Here is a 19,744-nt window from a genome sequence, read left to right on the forward strand (position 1 = left end):
CGATGCGTTTAGAGTAGCGTATTTGGCTGTCATTAATTTCCAAGCCACTTCGTTGAGCCATCTATCATTTGTGATGGCGGCTTCTGGTCGCTTCTGAATAAAGTAAAGACTCTTCCAAGGCGGAGAGGAGGGGGCCACGTGGTCTGTGGAAATCCGGGGGCGGCTACGATGCAACGGCGAGCGGCTTTGCGTTTGGTTTGGCAATTTATTTGCTTGTCGCTGTCCCAGACAAAAATCGGTGAGGCATTTGTTTTGTTCACAGAGACAGTCAAAGCAGTGGAAGATTATCCCAGTAGCGAAAGTCGCTACAAATGTAGCTACTACTACATGTGTAGTAGCTACTACTACTACATGTGTAGTAGCTATGAGCCCCGCACTTTGAAGGGCCCCGCGCTAAACGCTTTCAAGCTCTCAGTTCCGGTTCAGTGATTCTGCACTTGCTCTATTATTATAGTACTATACCGCCTTCAACTTTTACGAACGACTGGGTGTTTAAGGTTAGCGATTTGTCGTATTATCTGGCTGTATAGCAAATGAAGAAATACAATTACTTTACTATGCAAGTTAAAAATGCGTGTGTTTTAATATTTATGTGTTTTTTATTTTTATTTAGGGCCCCTTTATAACATACTAGCGGTAAGTACCCGGCGTTGCCCGGGCGAAAAAGGCAGACACACACTTGGACTTACACACAGACATCGACTTTAGACACACATAGAAACACATCGACTGACACGCACACACACACACACATGAACTTACGCACAGACATCGACTTTAGACACACACATGTAGGGGAGCCCGTAACGTGGGCGAATGGAGCGCAGTTTGCCCAGAGAGAGCAGAGCCCCCAGGTGTGCAGGGAATCCCCGAATCGACGGGAACCAACAGACGTCCAGAAAACCCAATGACCGACTCCAGCCCTTCGTGAGTGCTTCCACTGCGTGTGGAACGGGGAGCAGCGCACTTGTGAACTTCCAGAATCCAGAAGGTCGCACGAAAACAACGGTGCAAACTTCCTACGCATTTTCGGGCCGAGTTGACCTAGTCGTTGCGTTTCACCACCACCACCCCATGTGGGTTGAGACATCAATTCCCACGTGCAGGGCTCCCTCTCTACCCACACTCGTGTTGTTGTTGTTGTTGTTCTTGTTGTTGTTTCCACAGGGCCCAGCGTTCCGAACCTTTGTTTTGAACACGATCATTGCAAGATGAGGCGGCTGTGTTTGCCGACAGCTCGGTGTCATGAAGGACAATCGAAACGGTGGGGAGCGGTCGTGTAGCGGTCAGCGCGCTGCGCTATGAACCCAGCGACACGGGTTCATATCGCGCTCACGGCCAACACCTGTGACGATTATCTGAACCGGTACCAGGCCTCCCCTAGGTCGACTCAGCCTCAAATGAGTACCTGGTGCGGTGTGTAGTAAACATCGCCACTAGGGAGACAAAGGCGGCCGGGCGTAGTGTTGGCCACCCACCCCCTCGCTTGCCGTTCCGGCCTTCATAGGTGCTCGCTAACAGCACTTTCCCCTACAGTCTGTTAAGGCTATATGGGGGATCTTTGTCTTTGTGTGGGAAGCGGTAGTGTAGTTGCGGTGAGCGCCGCTGCGCTAACAACCCGGTCGAGCCGGGTTCGATTCCCGCTCACGGCCAACACCGGTGACGATGATCTATACCGGTCCTGGGCCTCCCCTAGGTCGACTCGGCCTCAAATAGGTACCCGGTGCGGTGTGCAGTAAACATCGCCACTGGGGAGACAAAGGCGGCCGGGCGTGGTGCTGGACACCCACCCCTTCGTGTGCCGTGCCGGCCTTCGTAGGTGTCCGCTAACAGCACTTGCCCCAACAGTCTGTTGAGGCTGTACGGGGAACCTTTGTCTTCGTGTTAGAATAATTTAGTTCCGTCATGTTTTAAATTTAAATTAACAAGTTAGTTTGGCCAGTTTTCATGCATATTTAATGTATATTTAATTTGATGCTAAATTGAATTAGGACCGAAGGCTGATGCCAAGTTGTGAATATTTGACTTATTTTACTACAACCGCATTCACTTCATGTAATAAAACGTAAAGGCGCAGCTCTGCAATTGCTCGCTCGCGTCGCTGCTGGCGGAAGGGCCTCCACTGGCGACCCCTTCTAGGAAGAGGGCATTTGGCCTACTCCTCCAGGCTGGCCAGATATCTTGAAAAATTGAACGTTATTTAATAATTAGCACAGTTCGCTACGTACGGTGCAAAAGAAGTTCAACACACATACATACACGTAATTGTTGGTAAATTAAAACTACTATAAACTTATTTTCTTTTTACCAGGTGAGCCCCACTGAGTTATACAACTCTTTTTCACAAGCGACCTGGGGGCCGTCCATAAATGACGTCACGCACCTAGGGGGGTGGGGGGGGTCAGACATATGTGACGATGTGTGACGAGGGGGGGGGGGGGAGAAATGTGACGTCACATCAAAATGCGCAACTTTAAATAAATATAGACAACACGTTCTACTTAATTAAATAGACTTTTAAATAAATGTTTTCTCCTACAACATCAGAGTGCAGCACCACATTAAATACGCACTACAATGACAATAGTTTAAAGCGATTTGAAGCATGTTTTATTTTTTTGTGACGTCATATTTGAGGGGGGGGGGTCTGACTTTTTGTGACGCCGTGTGACAAAGGGGGGGGGGGGGTCAAAAAGCGTCCAAAATCGCGTGACGTCATTTATGGACGGCCTCCTGGCCACAAATGATAGCTCAACGGAGTTCGTGGCTCATCATCACGCGGAGATGTACAGCAGCTAAATACTCTAAACGCGTGTTTCTAAATGTGAGGGTGAAAACTGGAGGAGCCGGAGCAAAATTCACTCGACCATGAGAGAGAGAGACACGCAAACTCCAAATATACAGCAGCAGCAGCAGGCGTCAGGGTCGGGATCGAACCCACGACCTGCATACCGACCCTGACGCCTGCTGCTGTATATTTGGAGTTTGCGTGTCTCTCTCCCCATGGTCGCGTGAATTTTGCTCCGGGTCCTCCGGTTTCCCCTTCACATTTAGAATGAACATCACGCGTATTTGGCTGCTGCTATAAATTTCCACATGACGATACAAAAAAAACTTCACTGAGCTTTCATTTGCGGCAATGTAGCTTCTGAAAAAGAGCTACATGGCTCAGTGGGCCTTCATATCTGGTAGAATAAAAATAGTAAAAGATTTAAAGCTTTCGTGACTGCAGGGATTCATCTTCTTGGTTCTTTCGGTAAAGTCACGTAGAAGGGAAATAATAAAATGAAAACATAATAAAATAATTATCACGACGTTTCAGACAGCTGTCTTCCCGACAGACCTGTTCTTCACCTGAGGACGGCTGCTTGCGTTATGGCCGAAACGTCGTGAGAATTATTTTGTTTTATTTGTATTATTTTATTATTTCCCTTCTACGTGACTTTACCGAAAGAACCAAGCAGAATAGTAAAAGAGTTAAGTCACGGACACCACTAAACAGTCTGGCTGCTATAGATTACCACGTGATAGGCATCTTCGTTGAGAGCAGTGGCGGCTCCTGCCAAATCTCTCAGGGGGGGCAAATGTCTGGATGATTGATAAGGATAAGGTCCACCCATGCAAAGGATAAATTAACAGCTTAAGCATGTAAAGGCAACTTCACTTCTTTAATATTAATGAAAAATAAAGTGACTCTTACAATACATCTTGTTTGTTTCTATACTCACTATTAAAACAAACCACTCATGTTTCTTTTATTAAAGATTCCACTAGGTGGCGACAAATAATTTTGTTGGATGAAACGTGCTTACGTATGATGACGTAAGCACGTATGATGACGTAAGCACGTTAGGGCGAGCCCTCCCGGAAGCCATAGAGAATGCATTGCAGCGCCCCCGTTCGAAAAAAAACATCTTTGAATGTAAGTCTATGGGACCACTCGGGGCGATTCTCAGCTGGAGGGAAATCGCCCAAAAAGAGGCGGTACTCCACAGAACGTAGCATGACGCTGATTGGACTATATCCAGCGGCACAGTGACGGCTAGCGTGACTCTGTGGTTGAATGACATTGGTGGTGCGTCGCCCAATCGCCCTAATGAAGAAACCGCCCCTGGTTGAGAGGTCATTTGTGATTGCCAGGTCGCTTCTGAAAAAGAGCTACATAGTTCAGTGGTCCTTACCTGGTAAAATAACAAAAAAGTTTATTTTTGTTAGATTTGTTTTACTCGGGGGACCACCTAACAGCCCCTAGCCATACGGGGAGTCTTCCAAGCAATGCGTTGAGGTTATTGTATTTGGCTGCTGTATATTTCCAAGCCACTTCCTTGAGCTGTCATTTGTGGCCAGGTCGCTTCTGAAAAAAAAGCTGTTTCGCCCAGTGGGGCATTACCTGGTAAAATAAAATGAACAAAACATTGTTGCATCACCGTATCTTGCTGCTCTGATGTATTTCCATGTCGCCTTGCTGTGTGCGGTGCATTTAGCGCCACAGCGCGTGGATTTAAAGCGTTTGTCTATTTGTTTGCTGGTGACTTTGTGTGGTTCATATCGGAATCGCCTCCAGTGCTGCTGCTGCTGGCGGCAATAAAAGTTGTTTAAAAGTCAAAAAGTCTACGTCGCCTTCTCGCTCTCGGCGTTCTCAATCTCTGCGACCTCTCTCTGTTCCTCATTGATGCCTCTCTCTCTCTCTCTCACTTCTCGCCCCCTGTCACTGGAACAAACTTCCCCCTCCACATTCAGCGGTCATCTTCGCTCACTAAGTTTCCACTCCTCACTCACAACTCACTCATTGTTACCCCTAGCTCCCCCCACGACCGCCTTAATCTCCCCCTCATCACCGCCACCGTTCCCTCTTCATGTTCTCGTGACACGGCTCTCACTCATTCACCCCGTTCGTTCATCATCATTCACGGTCATCATATTCACCGAATTCACGCAGCGTCACAGTTTCTCCCCCATCGCTTCCTCTCATCGATTGCATTCACCTCATCTCCACCATCACACCCACACGCGTCATCGTCGTTGTTGTGCCGTAGTTCATTCTTTGTTAAGCGCCTCGGTTCAGGCGCGATATGATTTCCGTTAAGATGGTCAGGTGTAATAGGATTTCTCCGCAAATCTGTCTGTCCGCCCGATGATGCTCGTTATAATTACTGGCGAAACGTCGTACTCGAATTCTGAATGTTGTATTGGGGTTTACTCTCCAACATACATTGTGTGCTGAACTAGTAACGAATCGGCACGTTTGCTCTACGTGACAAACCTGACTGATTGGTCGTGTCGGTTGGCGGCAGCTTTAACGACATTCACATTTCCGCGATCCAACCCAAAGCACCTCTCTTATTACAGACTAGCTTCACTACCCGGCTTCGCCCGAGACTTGGATTCTTGTCTTGGATTAATACACGGCCGACGCGGAGGGTGAGGGGGGGATGCGTGACGTCAGCAGGCACACTGCGTGACGCTGCCGCATGCGGGTGACATCACAGATGTGACGTCACCGCTCACTTGCCGTGCAAAATATAGCCATTATTGCGCCCCCCCCCCAAAAAAAACACAAAAGTATATTTTTATACTTTTTGCATTGTATACAGTCTGGAAGCTACCCACATGCCAAATTTCAAGTTTGTTGCATGTCGGTAAGTATTGCTAAACAGACACACATATTCACAAATTTCCCTTGTATATTTCTAGATGTAATAATTCTGGTTTGGTTTGAAGGCGTCGAGGGGTGGAGGGAGGGCTCCACACGGTGGGATTTGTCCCGAGGCCCCCTAGGCCACACTCATCGGACACTTGGCAGACTTGTTAAGAGCGCTCGGGCACCGACGTCACCGCGCGGGCCTCTCCGCCCAGAGGCCACGCGGTCCAAGTCAGCGCTTGAGCGGGGAGGCTGCCCAATGGATAAAACTGTCACCGATTTCGGGATGTGGAATTTCCACCGCTGGTGCAGGGGTTCATCAACACACACAGGGAGGAGTGGTGTCACCCCCAAAGGCGGTGTTAATGAGCGAGGAACTTTGACTGGACCATTCCAGTTGCCAATCTCGTTTCACTGTTGCACGCGTTAGCCCAGGAGTCTCGGCATTATTTTCACAGGAGGTTCCCTGCAAAGTTTTCGCTGCAGGGGATGGTGACCATTTCTGCTCTGTGTGTGTATGTGTGATATCCCAATGCAGTTGTTTGTTGCAAATTTGGCTCGATGACTCCGGCACGCCCTACTCTCCGGCGACCCTGAAACGTCCAGGAGCAAAACCAAGACGGCCACGTAGCGTCATCTTCACGGTCGGCGTGCACGGCGGGATTAACCGGGGGCGGCCACCGATTTCGAACTGCCGAAGGATCGGCGACAAGCGGTGAACCGCGCCGCCGCTGGTGACGGCGCCACCGCCCAAAACAACCCGTCCGGTGGGAAGAAGTGACAACGACGAGTGAGCACGCGCGGTTTTCTAACACAGCTGTACTCGGCAACATCGATGAGACCGCGTTACAGAGAGTGTCACACGTTTTATTCACCTATATACACACACATAATCAGTTACGATGTTTAATTGGACCGCGTAAGATGAGGGGGGAAGTAACAGGGGGGGGGGGGTCCCACCAGGTACGTTTCACGCACGGTTCAGAGAAGAGATTCCCACTTGGGCGGTGGACACATCTCACCGTCACCGCGGAATGGCACAGAACGGGAAATGGTAATTAAATCGCAAAAACAAATAGTCGTGCTTGACCAATTCCTGGGTGTTTCAATGAAGTAGGAGAAACAAGTCTGACGGTCTGGTATCCGAACGAAAACGCGCTTGTTGCGCAGGTGGAGGAAATTGTTTGAGCTCTGAGAATCAATGGTTGTGGTTGTTGTTGTTTACATAACGGATCGTCTCAAGGGTTGTTTTAAGCAGGGAGGACGGCTCACGCTGGCAGGGCCTTATCTCCCACCACCACCACGGGGACTCCCTCGCCAGCTCCAGCACTCAACACGGCAGCCTCGAACTACAGCAGCAGCAGCGGCGCTTCTTATCCCCTCGCAGGCTGCGGCACGGACATGGCGTGGACACCGTGCAGGAGAAACTTGTTCGAATGTTGTCCCCCTTCCCCCACCGGTGCCACTTTCTTTTTGCGGTGACGAAACGCACGGAGAGACACAGCGAGAACCACGCGTCGAACACAAATGAACACGAATACAGCGATGTAAAAACACATACCTTACTAACACGAAACTAGCACTGATACGCAAGGCTGGGGGGGGGGCCTTGCTAACGAACGCCGCGTTGACTGGAGGCATAGACATTTGACCTCCCTCGATCGTGGCCTTCGTCGCCTGAGTCGTGGTTTTTGGGCTAGGAGGTGGGCGGTGGGGGAACAGGAACCATGAGGTCTTGCTTAGTGAGGGGGGGGGGGTGAGAACCACTGCCCCACAGCGCCACCTCCAGCAGGCCACGCGGCGGAGCGTCGCCGTTGGTGACGTCGTGCCCTGCGCCACCTTGCGCCGACCTCCATTTCAATGTAGATGATTTAAAAGCTGTGTGCTTTTAAGTCGTCTAGATTGAAAACTCACTTCTTTAGAGCTGATTTTCTTCTCTTTACTTGTTGTCCTTCTCCCGCACCTCCGATTAGCACGGTTGGCTACGTACGGTGTGAAAGAAGTTCAACATACATCGACTCACAAACATCCATAGGCTTACCACACACAGACCCAGCGTACGTGTAGCTTTAGCCGTGCACGACAACTGGACCTTTAAGCCGTGGCCCACGCGTACATTGCTCACAGCACCAAACCAAGACTCAAATGCATCCGTTTATAACAATGTGACCTGAAAAGAAAAAAAATATATAATGGGCAACGTTTTGGGCAATGGACCTTATCCATAGCACACAAACAAGCCAGAGAGACCGAGCGAATGTGACCTGAAGACACGGGACCCTGCCAAGAAATCACATTTTTAAGAATGTTTCAAGTATGACCAGTCTCAAATTGGCACACGATCGGTTGCCCATTCGTAGATAGCGAGTGACAAGTGAAGAATGTAAAATGATCAAATGGAATACGTTCATCTATTCAAGGCCACAGTGTTGTTGAGGAATGTGTCCGAGTTTTGATTTGTGCTGCAACATCACAAACTATGCGTTGAATATAATGTTTAGATCGTTGACAGTCGATCAGTTATACTGGTAGGAACGAAGTGGACCAGACCACCAATAGATTATATCGTCCGTCCGTCCGCCCGTGTATCAACATCGCCCCCTACTGCAAACACTTGGCAGGACCTTACAAAAACCTTTTGACTCAGTGGGGCTTTCCTGGCTTAACAAGTGTAATAATACATTATGTTTATATTCTTTGGTTATTCGTTCCTACCAGCCCACCCCGCAGGGTCCTGTTTACTCATTGTACAAAGCTGCACATTGTTCCTCGGAAATGTCTGACCCCATACCCCGACTGGACACCTGTGGAAAAAGAGCTTCATAGCTCATCGGATTTATCCAGGATAAACAAAGACTCTCATTCTGAAGTGACCGTCCACGTGTATGGGAGCGAAAGGCAGTGCGGCGACAATGTAAACCCATCGCCTCCGTGTTTAGCGCGGTTGGCTACGTAGGGCGTGAAAATAGTTCAACATATGTACGTACGTACGTGTGTGTCAGCACCTGAGTTTCCGTCAGACGCTCGTGAGAAGGAAGACCCAGCCCCCTGAAAACAGCGAACGGTTTTGTGTTTGAAAATGCAGCTCCAGGCTACGTTTCTCGTCGCGAATGAGAAATCAGCGTGAAAAGGCTCGCCGGTGGATTGCCATTCTGCCCTCTAGTGACATCGTCGGGGTCAGGTCGCGTCAAAGGGTGACCTTCCCGCTCGAATGAGCGTCGAGGCGTTGGTGCCCGCAGCTCCTGTTCACAGTCCTGCAGGGCCGCTGTTGACTTCCCAACAAAGTTGCCCGAATGTTATCGATCCCCGAAGGTATGATGGGCTGTGGCAACCCCCAAGCAGGATTTGAACTCGTAACCTTTTTTTTATTGCGAGCCCGCTCGCAATCGCCAGAATGCACATCGTCATCCCCCAGCGCCGTGTCGCTGCACGGCGACATACGACGGTCGGTCCAAAACTAGTTCCGGGACTACTTTCGGTTTGAGACAAAACTAAAGGACGAACGCTGTGCTCGGCCAGAGATTTCTGCATGGACGGTGCTCGATGCGACGGCGCGATGTCCCGATGCAAAAGATCCACGTGCCCGACTCCCATTGTTCCGGCCGTTTTCGTCTAACTGCGTCCCTTCGGCGCATTCGGAACGGCCAAATAAAACAACCCGATTCGCTGCCTTGACCCCCGTGGAATGACCAACTCACGGTGCAACAACACCTTGACTGTCAGAGGAGACCAGTCGACATCGTCTTGACATTCGAGCGCGCCTGTGAAGTACCGGTGAAGACGCTGGACACCCAGGTTGAGGCACACGTATATTTATTTTCAGCTTATCGGTACAGGACAACACTAGAGGGGGTAGCGGCCCCCTCACCCGGATAACTGGGGATACCCCCTAGCTAATCTCACCTATCCCCAAGTCCTCCTCTAACGAGCTAGGGGAGGCTAACTGGCCCGACACTGGTGAGTCGGGCTACGGTCTCCGGAGTCCCAGGGTCTAACCCTGGTTCACGGAACCACGCCTCTGGCTCGCTCCTCTGCAGCCCTGACAAGGGCGGCGTCGAGGGGAGTCCAGGGCTCTAGCTAGAGGATCTTCACTCTTCCTCCTTTGTTCCCAGACTGAGCCCCGAGCTCTCTTTGTCCTCCCCCTTTATACCCCCCATCAGGATCACAACCCCCCAGGCTGCCTGATGCGGACGTCGCTGCGGGCACCCCCCCCGTGTACTCCCGTAACTCCGCCCACTGTGTTTGTTACCCATTGGATCGTATGCACTTACAGCCCTCCCGTAACAGCCCTACATCACCCCCCCCATTACAGCTCGCAGCCGTCCCGGCTGCAACAATTCCAAATAAAGGAACAATTACCCCTCGACCCCGTGTGTGCCTCATTTTTTCAACAAAATGCAAATAGCAGAACAACAACAAGAACAACAACCATACCCCCGAAGGGAATGTCCGGCGCACCCCCCCCCCCCGCATAAATACGAAATCCGTAAGCACGTATGTACAACTAGCCAGGAACTCCCCCATCACACACAGCACACCCACGACACACAACGCACCCACAACACCCACACCGCGCCCACACAACACAACACACTCAGTGTGCAAGGAGCACACCACCGACGCAGCATACAGTAACCATGACACGTGAAGGAAAATAAATAAGAAAAGTTTTTTTTTTCTTTTTCTTCCTGCTGTATATTATAAGAGTCTGCGCATTTTAGCGCGCGTCCTTGCCGCAGGCCCGTCACACGGGGCAACCCCGGACGGCGGACCATCCGGTGGCGGCTGTCCCATTCGAGGTGAGGTCGCGATTGAAGTCGCGCGACTGTCGGCATCACCTGTGGGGGTTCCAGGGCGTGAGCCCGTCATTCCCGGTACACCTGTGGGTGGGACAGCCGGCAACACATCAGGCGAGAGCAGCGACGGACCCTCCGAGTCGGTCGACCCCCCACATGCTTGGCCTCGCGTGCGTGGCGTGGGCCCCCGCACCGCAACAAACGGCTTCAGCCTAGAGGGGTGTACAAACCACCGGCGCCTCCCCCATTGGATTCGAACGCACTGAGGCCTCAAAACCTCAACAACCTCGACGGGGCCCCGCCACGGGCGTACGAGTTTAGAGGAGGTCGCGAGTGGTACCTGGGGACAGTGCAGCCATGCCCTGTCCCCCGGCTTCCACTGCAGCACGTGCGCGCGAGCCAGTCTGAGGCGCTCGTTCGCCTTCTGACGCCTGTCAGAATTTAGCCTCGCCGCATCCCGCGCCTCAGTCAGTTTGTCAAGATTAAATTTAACGTGATCGTCCAATTTAGATTTGCCCAGCGGCACGGGGATCTGCAACTGTGCCCGAACAGGTGGGTCGGGTTCGCGGCCATACATAAGAAAGAAAGGTGAAAACCCCGTCGCAGCATGGGGAGCCAATCTGTATGCCGCTAGAACCCCTTGAATATGTAAGTCCCAATCAGCCTGTGAGTCCGAAACTTGCTGCGACAACATAGACGTGATGGTGCGATGCAGACGCTCGACCATCCCGTCCGTTTGCGGGTGATAGGGGGAGGTTCGAATTTTTTTCGTTCCCAGGAGATCACAGACTTGTTTTATGAGTTTCCCCGAAAAATTCCTACCCTGGTCGGTCAACAACCGCTCCGGGGCACCTTTGTCCATGACATAACCTTGGACAAAGGCGTCGACGATGGCTGCTGCCGACTGATTCGCCAGGGGCCAGGCCATAGGCCAGCGCGTAAAATATTCGACCCCAGTAAGCAAATATTTATTTCCCCTGGAGGTGGCGGGGAATGGCCCCAGAATATCCAGTGCGACCAGTTCATTTATTCTGGAGACCTGGATGGATTGCAAGGGCGGGTTCGACTCCCGTGCCGGTGGTTTGCGCTGCGCACACTGAGGGCATGCCGCCAACAGGTCAGTGACATCCTTTGTCATACCCGGCCAAAAAAAATTCAGCTGGAGCAAGGCGAGTGTTTTCTGGGTACCTAGGTGGAGGAGGCGCTCATGAGCAGCCCACACCACCTTACCTCGTAGGCCAGAAGGGACCACCAGCCGGTGACGCTGGGATTTCCCGTCCCAATGCATAAGCAAGCCCGCATGGGTTTCCCATGCGTCGGCATGACCCGTCACACGCCCCCTCTCCCCGGCGCGACGACGCAACGCGAGGAGGGAGGCATCCTCCAACTGGAGGCGCCCCCATTCATCAACGGGCAATCCAAGCAGGGAATCTCTCCCCTGTTCGGCGATATCAATGGGGACTACCGTTTCATCGTCGGCGGCCGCCGCCAGGACCGGAACCATCATGTCCCCTACTGGCTTGCAACGCCCCGACCCCAGGAGACATGCGCATTCGGAGGCGGTTGGCATCCGTGACAGAGCGTCAGCGTTGGTGTGGCGAACGCCCTTACGATAAGTGGTTTCAAAACTGAAATCCTGGAGGACCTCCAGCCATCGGGACAATTGTCCCGATGGCTGTTGAACCTTCAGGGCGTACTGCAGTGCCGCATGATCTGTGCGGACGGTGAAATGCCGACCGTACAGATATGGGCGATACTGTTGGATGAAATAGACAATTGCCAACAGTTCCCTACGGGTGACACAATATCTTTGCTCCGTTGGAGACAACACCCGACTGCCGTACGCGACCACCCGTTCCACGCCGTCAACCACCTGGGAAAGCACGCCTCCAATACCCGTGTTGCTCGCGTCGGTGTCGAGCAAAAACGGCCTCGAAAAATCTGGGTAAATCAAGGGAGGAGCCTTCACCAGCGCGTCCCGAAGGGAGCAGAAAGCAGCTTCCTCATCCTGACCCCAGTGGAACCGAACCCCTTTAGATGTTAACGCGTGTAGGGGTTTGGCAATCGTTGCAAAATTAGCGACGAAGCGTCGGTAATATGATGCGAAGCCAATAAAACTCCTGACCTCTCCCACCGAGGTGGGAGTCGGCCAGGAGCTGACACACTGCGTTTTGGCGGGATCGGTAGCAATACCCGAGCGCCCTACGATGTGCCCCAAATAACGCACCGACTCGCGTAACAAATGGCATTTTTGGGGCTTAAATTTCAAATTAGCAGCCCGCATCTTTAGGAAAACCGCCCGCAACCTCTGGAGATGTTCATCAAAAGTTTTACCAAAGACAATAACGTCATCCAAATAAATCAGGCACGATTCCCATTGCAATCCAGCCAAAACCAATTCCATCAATCGCTGGAAAGTTGCCGGCGCTGAGTGTAAGCCCATCGGCAACCGGTTGAATTGGAACAGGCCGTGCGGTGTACGGAAAGCAGTTTTAGGCTTAGAATCATCGTCCAGAGGAAGCTGCCAGAATCCCGAAAGTAAATCTAGTGTGGAGAAGAATCGCGCTCCCGCCAAAGCGTCCAGCGATTCGTCCATCCGTGGGAGCGGGTATGCGTCGGCAACCGAAATTTTATTAAGGCGCCGAAAATCAACGCAAAACCGCAACGAGCCGTCCTGCTTTTTAACCAGGACGATCGGCGCTCCCCACGGGCTGGTGGAGGGAGAAATGATGTCGGCGGCTAACATGTCATCAACAGCCGATTTGACATGGTCCTTTTCGGCGGGACTTAACCGAAACGGATTTTGGCGAATTGGCGCGCTGTCACCCGTGTCAATATGGTGACGCAGCAGGTGAGTGCAACCCAAATCATATTTATCACGACTGAAAACGTCGGAAAATTCCCTCAGTAGCGTTCTAAGCTGTTGGCGCTCTGAATTTGTCAGGTCCGTCGATCCCGCACAAAGCGCGTCGATCCACCCTTCATCGCTGTCCGAATGTGGGAGCATCCGGGAAGCAGTGCCAACGTGGTTCGCGACAGGTTCCTCGCAGGGCACTGGCGTCGCGTGAGCGAGCACCGTCCCTTGAGGAACCACCACCGTCTGCGAACCCACATTGAGGACCGCGATGAAAGGGTCCCCGTCCCCTCTTACGACGGTCTGGGCCGGAATCAAATGAGGCCCATTAACCCCGGCCCTAGACGGTCCCAGCAAAACACCCTGATCCCCTATGCCCTTAGCGAAGGGCCTACGAAGTTTCAGAGGCACTAGCATTTGAGCTCCCGGCGGCACACGAACAGTTTTAACGACGAACGCCGGTACCGTCGCGAACGCCGACCGAGCTGCCGCAGGGGATGGCAGGAACGCCATGCGCCGCCCCGATGGAAGCTCAATGCATCCTTGGTCGATCAAAATACGAATGGGCATTTTACCTAAGAAATCCGTCCCCAGCAGGCACGGAACCGCCAGCGAGGAGGAAACGAAAATCGGCCCCGACAATTTGATGTCCCCAATAGAAATTTGCGCTCGAATCTGTCCCATGATGCCGAGAGAGCCCCCGTTAGCGGCATAGAATGGGACGTTAACCGGCAGTAAAGGCCGGCTTTGTACGGGCAGAATATTGTAAATTAATTCCGAAATGATTGTCGCCGATGCCCCCGTATCGACCAAGATGCGTACTTCTACCCCGTCAATGTGTCCGACTACGGCCGACGACCCTGACGACGCGGCTACCACGCGATGGGCCAACACGGACCACTGTTTGGGCTCGATTTGAGTCCCCGCAGTGATCCGCGTTAGCCCCTCGCAACGCGACATCGGCCCCCCGTTTGTTGTGGTGCGAGAGCGTGCAACGGGTAGGTGCTTTGGCCAAACATGTGTGGTGCCGCGACTCGCCGGGTCATGTTGCTGGAGCTTGGGAGGAGGAGGCCCGGCGTCCCGTCGAGCCGTCGTCCCGCGCTGTCGAGGAGAGCGGCACCCCGAGGCGACGTGGCCCCGGACGCCGCAGTTGAAACACCGCGGGAGCCCCGGTGGAGACGACGGGCGGTTGAAACGGCTTGACCCGTCCCGGGCCGACCGTACTTCTTGCGCCTGTTGCCGTCGATGGTCGACGGCGAAGAGCTCCTCCGTCGGAAGGGTGGCTGCAGCCACCGCACGCCCTGCCGATGCCCTGCTGGCTTTCCGCCGCAGGGACAGAAGGTTGGCGTGAAGGAGGCGCGCCGCCTGAAGAGAGGTCATCTCGGCGTCCTCCTGTGCGACGACAGCGATGTCCAGGTCGTCTGCCAGGAGGAGTATTTTCTCCGTGACCATCGCGTCCACGCCATCGTCGTCCATACGGGGAAAAGCCGTCTTAGCCAGCGCTAGGAGGCTCGTCCTGTATGCCAGGGGCGACTCCTTCTCACCCCGCTTGCGCTCGTAGAACCGCTCTCTGCATTCCGCTGAAGGTCCATAGACCCCGGCCAGCAGCTGTAGTGCCTTCGGCAGAGTAGACCGCTTCTCTTTCGGCGCCGATGTGAGGGCGGCGAGCGCGTCTGCGTCGAGGAGCGCCGGCAGCGCGCAGAGGGCTTCATCGTCGGACCACCTTGCCATTTCTTGGTGGGCGATGAAGCGTCGCTGGAAGCCGCCCCAGTCGCCCTCTGCACCAACAAATTCTTTAAGCGGAGGCAGCCGTTGTTGTAGCGCAGCGTTCGCCTTGGACGTCTGTAGGCTGCTATCCCCGGGACTCGGCTGTGCGTCGGCGCGAATGGCAGATGGAATCGCCTGTCGCGGATGTGATGACGCTCCCTCCGCTGGAGATGACGCAGCTGTCCCAGCGAGAGCGGTGTCGGACCCAAGGTTGAGCCCGGCCACGCCCTCCGCAGCTGCCGTGACGATGGCGGGAAATTCAAAGCTTGAGTTTTCAGAAATGGCGGGAAGGCGCTCAGGTTGACGGCTCCCCTCGCCCCGTGGTGGACCACCAGCCCCCAGCCGCGTGATGTTTTCCAGCGTGGCGGCAGCGGCGTACAGTAGCTCCGCCAGTCTCTCGTGAGCCAGCCGTAGCGCGTCTGGCTGCGGCCCCTCTTCATGCCGATGCCCCGGTAGGAACGCGTCGGCCCCCGGCTGCGCCATGTCTTGGTGAGCCGCCTCGGGCTCAACGACTTCAGCAGTGTCCTCCTCCGGTACTCTGGCTCGAGCTGTCTGACGTGTTTCCATGTCCGTAGTACTTCTGACACCAGATGAAGTACCGGTGAAGACGCTGGACACCCAGGTTGAGGCACACGTATATTTATTTTCAGCTTATCGGTACAGGACAACACTAGAGGGGGTAGCGGCCCCCTCACCCGGATAACTGGGGATACCCCCTAGCTAATCTCACCTATCCCCAAGTCCTCCTCTAACGAGCTAGGGGAGGCTAACTGGCCCGACACTGGTGAGTCGGGCTACGGTCTCCGGAGTCCCAGGGTCTAACCCTGGTTCACGGAACCACGCCTCTGGCTCGCTCCTCTGCAGCCCTGACAAGGGCGGCGTCGAGGGGAGTCCAGGGCTCTAGCTAGAGGATCTTCACTCTTCCTCCTTTGTTCCCAGACTGAGCCCCGAGCTCTCTTTGTCCTCCCCCTTTATACCCCCCATCAGGATCACAACCCCCCAGGCTGCCTGATGCGGACGTCGCTGCGGGCACCCCCCCCGTGTACTCCCGTAACTCCGCCCACTGTGTTTGTTACCCATTGGATCGTATGCACTTACAGCCCTCCCGTAACAGCCCTACACCTGTATTGGCTATCGTCGATGGGACGAAAGGATCCTCCGCCGAGATGACCCCACGGTCTGCCTCGTCTTGGGATCATAGAAATTAACCCAAACCTCATCACCTCACCCACTCACTCACCTACTCGGTCACTCGCTCACCCACTCAGTCACTCGCTCGATCACTCACCCACACACTTACTCGCTCACCCAGTCACTCGTTCACCCACTCCCTCGCTCACCCACTCGCTCACTCAACCACTCACTCACTTACTTGCTCACAACTCGCTCACCCACTCACTCGCTCGCTCACCCACTCACTCACTTACTAACTCACTCACTCGCTCGCTCGCTCACCCAGTCACTTGCTCATTCAGTCACTCGTTCACCCAGTCACCCGCTCACCCACTCACTCGCTTACCCACTCACTTGCTCACCCACTCACTCACTCTCTCACCCACTTGCTCATTCAACCACTCACTCAAGTCACTCGCTCACCCACTCAAACACTCGCTGTCCTGCTTTCTTTGATCGAGGTGACGACATCGTCGTCCACGGAGATGACACGACGCTGTCTCGGGATAGAAGCCATGAACCCAAGTCTCATCACCTCACCCATTCACTCACTCGCTCACCCACTCGCTCACTCACTCACCCACTCGCTTACCCACTCACTCACTCGCTCACCCACTCACTCGCTCACTCACTCACCAACTCGCTCACCCACTCACTCGCTCACCCACTCACTCACTCGCTCACTCACCCACTCACTCGCTCACTCACTCACCCACCCACTCACTCACTCACTCGCTCACTCACTCACTCGCCCACCCACTCGCTCACCCACTCACTCGCTCACCCACTCACTCGCTCACCCACTCACTCGCTCACCCACTCACTTGCTCGCTCACTCGCTCGCTCACTCACTCACCCACTCGCTCACCCACTCACTCGCTCACTCACCCACGCGCTGTCCTACTTTCTTTGGTCGAGATGACAATGACGTCCTCCACCTAGATGACCGTTTCGGGATAGAAGCCATGAACCCAAGCCTCATCGCCTGGTTCCTCATCCCACCGTATTCACCAGATTTGGCACCAAATTACTTTTTTTCCCTGTTCCCTAGATTGAAACGCACACCCTAAACGGAAAGCACATTTCAGGACGTTCCCAACCAGTCATCCAAAATGTAACTGGGGAACTGAAAGCCATCGCCCGTACCAGTGATGCATCGACACATAGCAGGACCGCTGGAATCACCGTGCTCGATCAGGAGGAGACTGATTTGAAGGAGATCAATTTGGTTCGGTATGTCGTCCTTTAGTTTTGTCTGAACAAAAGTAGTCCTGGTACTTCTTCATCAAACCTCGTATGCTGTCGTACAAGGCACACGCAGACGATTTCAGTCAAGAGCAGTCTAAGCAAGTTGGATGCACTGCAAATTGTCAATACGTCTACGAGCGCTTACAAGTTGCCGGCATCCTCGCGATCCGCAGTGGCGCGTGGATGCCAACCAGCAGATCCACGCTTAAGATAATCCAACACAAACGAAAGCTTTAAATCTATAAGTGCGTTGCTATTAGGGACTTTTACCCTGTAGGAAACTGGTCAAGTCCAAAGGGTTGGCCAAAAACTTGGCAAGGAAAAAAAAACGGCGCTTCGAATGTAACGTGGTGAGCTTGTAATCGCCAGTTATAAAACCTCCCATGAGAAAAAGCGTGCTGGAAAATATTACGGAATCCGTGCACGCGTGATTTTTCTCCCTTGCCTATTTACTTCATTGTATGTAAAATTGCCACGAATCCACGGCCCCTTTGAAATTGCCGGGCCGAGTCTTGCCATGAGCGTGAACCTGCACCTCCGATTAGCACGATTGGCTACGTACGGTGCAAAAGAAGTTCAACATACATAGACAGAGCATGACGAGAGGATCCGACCAGTCTGACATGAAATATATCAGTTGAACTGCATACATATTGTTTCAAAACTACATAAAGACGTATGAGAGGGATTATGGGTTTTTTTTTGTATAAAGATATAATTTCAACTTGGCGTTAGATGGATCACATAGTAAACCACTGGAGTTTGCGCTCCTTCAACGGAGGAGGAAGAGCGAAACAACACAAACTCTTAACTCCTGAAGCCCTCTCGCCGTGACCAGCACGACAATGGCATCGAGCTCCTGAAACGCATCGCCGCTGCCATCGCAACGCGCAAGACTGGAATAAATAGAATTTACACGCACGGGTTTAGTGACGTCGGCGGTGTTATTCTACCGTAAAAGAACGAGCGAATCAAGGTCGGGCAGTCTCGTCTGCGGCAGAGCCCAAGTCATCAAACTCATCGCCGACGAGTGCACCAACCCGTCATCGCAGCAATCCACACAGCGTCTACTGCCGCCTCGGATCGCTCGAGGGACCTCAACGTTCAACGATGACATCATCTGCACAAACTGTCGCCGACGTGCCATCTGGAAATAAAGAAGAAGCCTCGTCCGGCGCTCTCGCGAAATGCGCTGGACGTCGACGGGGCCGCGTTGGCGGCAGAGGGAGGCGGCTCGCAACCGTAAGGTCGAGAGTTCAAATGCTGGCTGGGCAGGGTTGACCCGGCCCATCCTACCCCCCCCACCCCCGAGGATCGATAACGCCGTGTCTATTCACGAGGCAACGGCGGATATGGACTTGCCTTCGCCGTAGAAATGTGTGTACGCATTTCCACCACCGCCGTCTCGGCGCTGTAAATGGGAGATTAGCACCATTTTCATCGCTCGTTCGGAGCAGGAATCCTCTACGTTTTTATTTTTTTGGACCATACAAAACACAAAAAGGGCCCTTGGGTGATTTTGAATTTCGTTTTTCTTTCGTGGAGCTGTGCGCCTGCGCTAGGCAGGCTGGGACATCTCAGGCAGCGCGTGTAAACCATAAACAATTTTTTTTATTTATCAGGTAAGGCCCACTGAGCTATACAGCTCTTTTTTGGAAGCGACCTGGCTATCACAAATAATAGGTCAACGAAGTGGCCTACCCTGATAAACGCGTGACGTTTGATTCCAAATGTGGAGGGAAAAACCGGAGGACCTGGAGAAAAATCCACACGGCCACGGGGAGAATGTGCAGGCGTCGTCGGGGTCGGGATTGAACCCACGACCTCCTGCACGTTTAACACGTAGGCTTTTGTGACCGGTATTATTCATACGGTTTCTTGGGTTAGATGGTGTAATGTGTCGTGAACCCACCACCATCCGATACAGCCAATTAGCAAGGTTCTTCACGTAAACAAAACATGCCAATTATAATTACTAGCTAAGCACACCGGTGTGTAGGAGAGTAAACCCACAACATTTACAATTTGAGTACTACGTATCGCTGGTGATTACACCAGGCGATTTTCCAGGGTAAGGTGATGTCGAGTGGTGGTGGGGTTAACGACGCATTTATATTTGCGTTATCAAACCAAAAAAACCCTTTACGATGGACCTCCTGCGTACCAGGTGAGGTAGTTAACGTCTCGCCACTGTGGCGCCCCACAAGACGAGAGCCGTCCGCTTCCCGGGCCACGCGTCTCTCTCTCTCTCTGTCTCTCTCTCTC

At 53.1% G+C, this 19,744-nt stretch overlaps 1 long non-coding RNA gene across 1 annotated transcript; it reads right to left on the reverse strand.

Moving 5' to 3' along the window:
• Window positions 1-6,487: 6,487 nt before the first annotated feature.
• LOC144735088 (uncharacterized) lies at window positions 6,488-19,744 on the reverse strand. The gene is made up of 2 exons (XR_013588580.1): window positions 16,181-19,744; window positions 6,488-9,402 (listed from the first exon to the last, which is right to left on the reverse strand). It is a non-coding gene; the product is annotated as an uncharacterized LOC144735088 (long non-coding RNA).

Source organism: Lampetra planeri, chromosome 54 (genome assembly GCF_965212315.1).
Source record: "Lampetra planeri chromosome 54, kcLamPlan1.2.h2, whole genome shotgun sequence".
Lineage (NCBI taxonomy): Eukaryota > Metazoa > Chordata > Hyperoartia > Petromyzontiformes > Petromyzontidae > Lampetra > Lampetra planeri.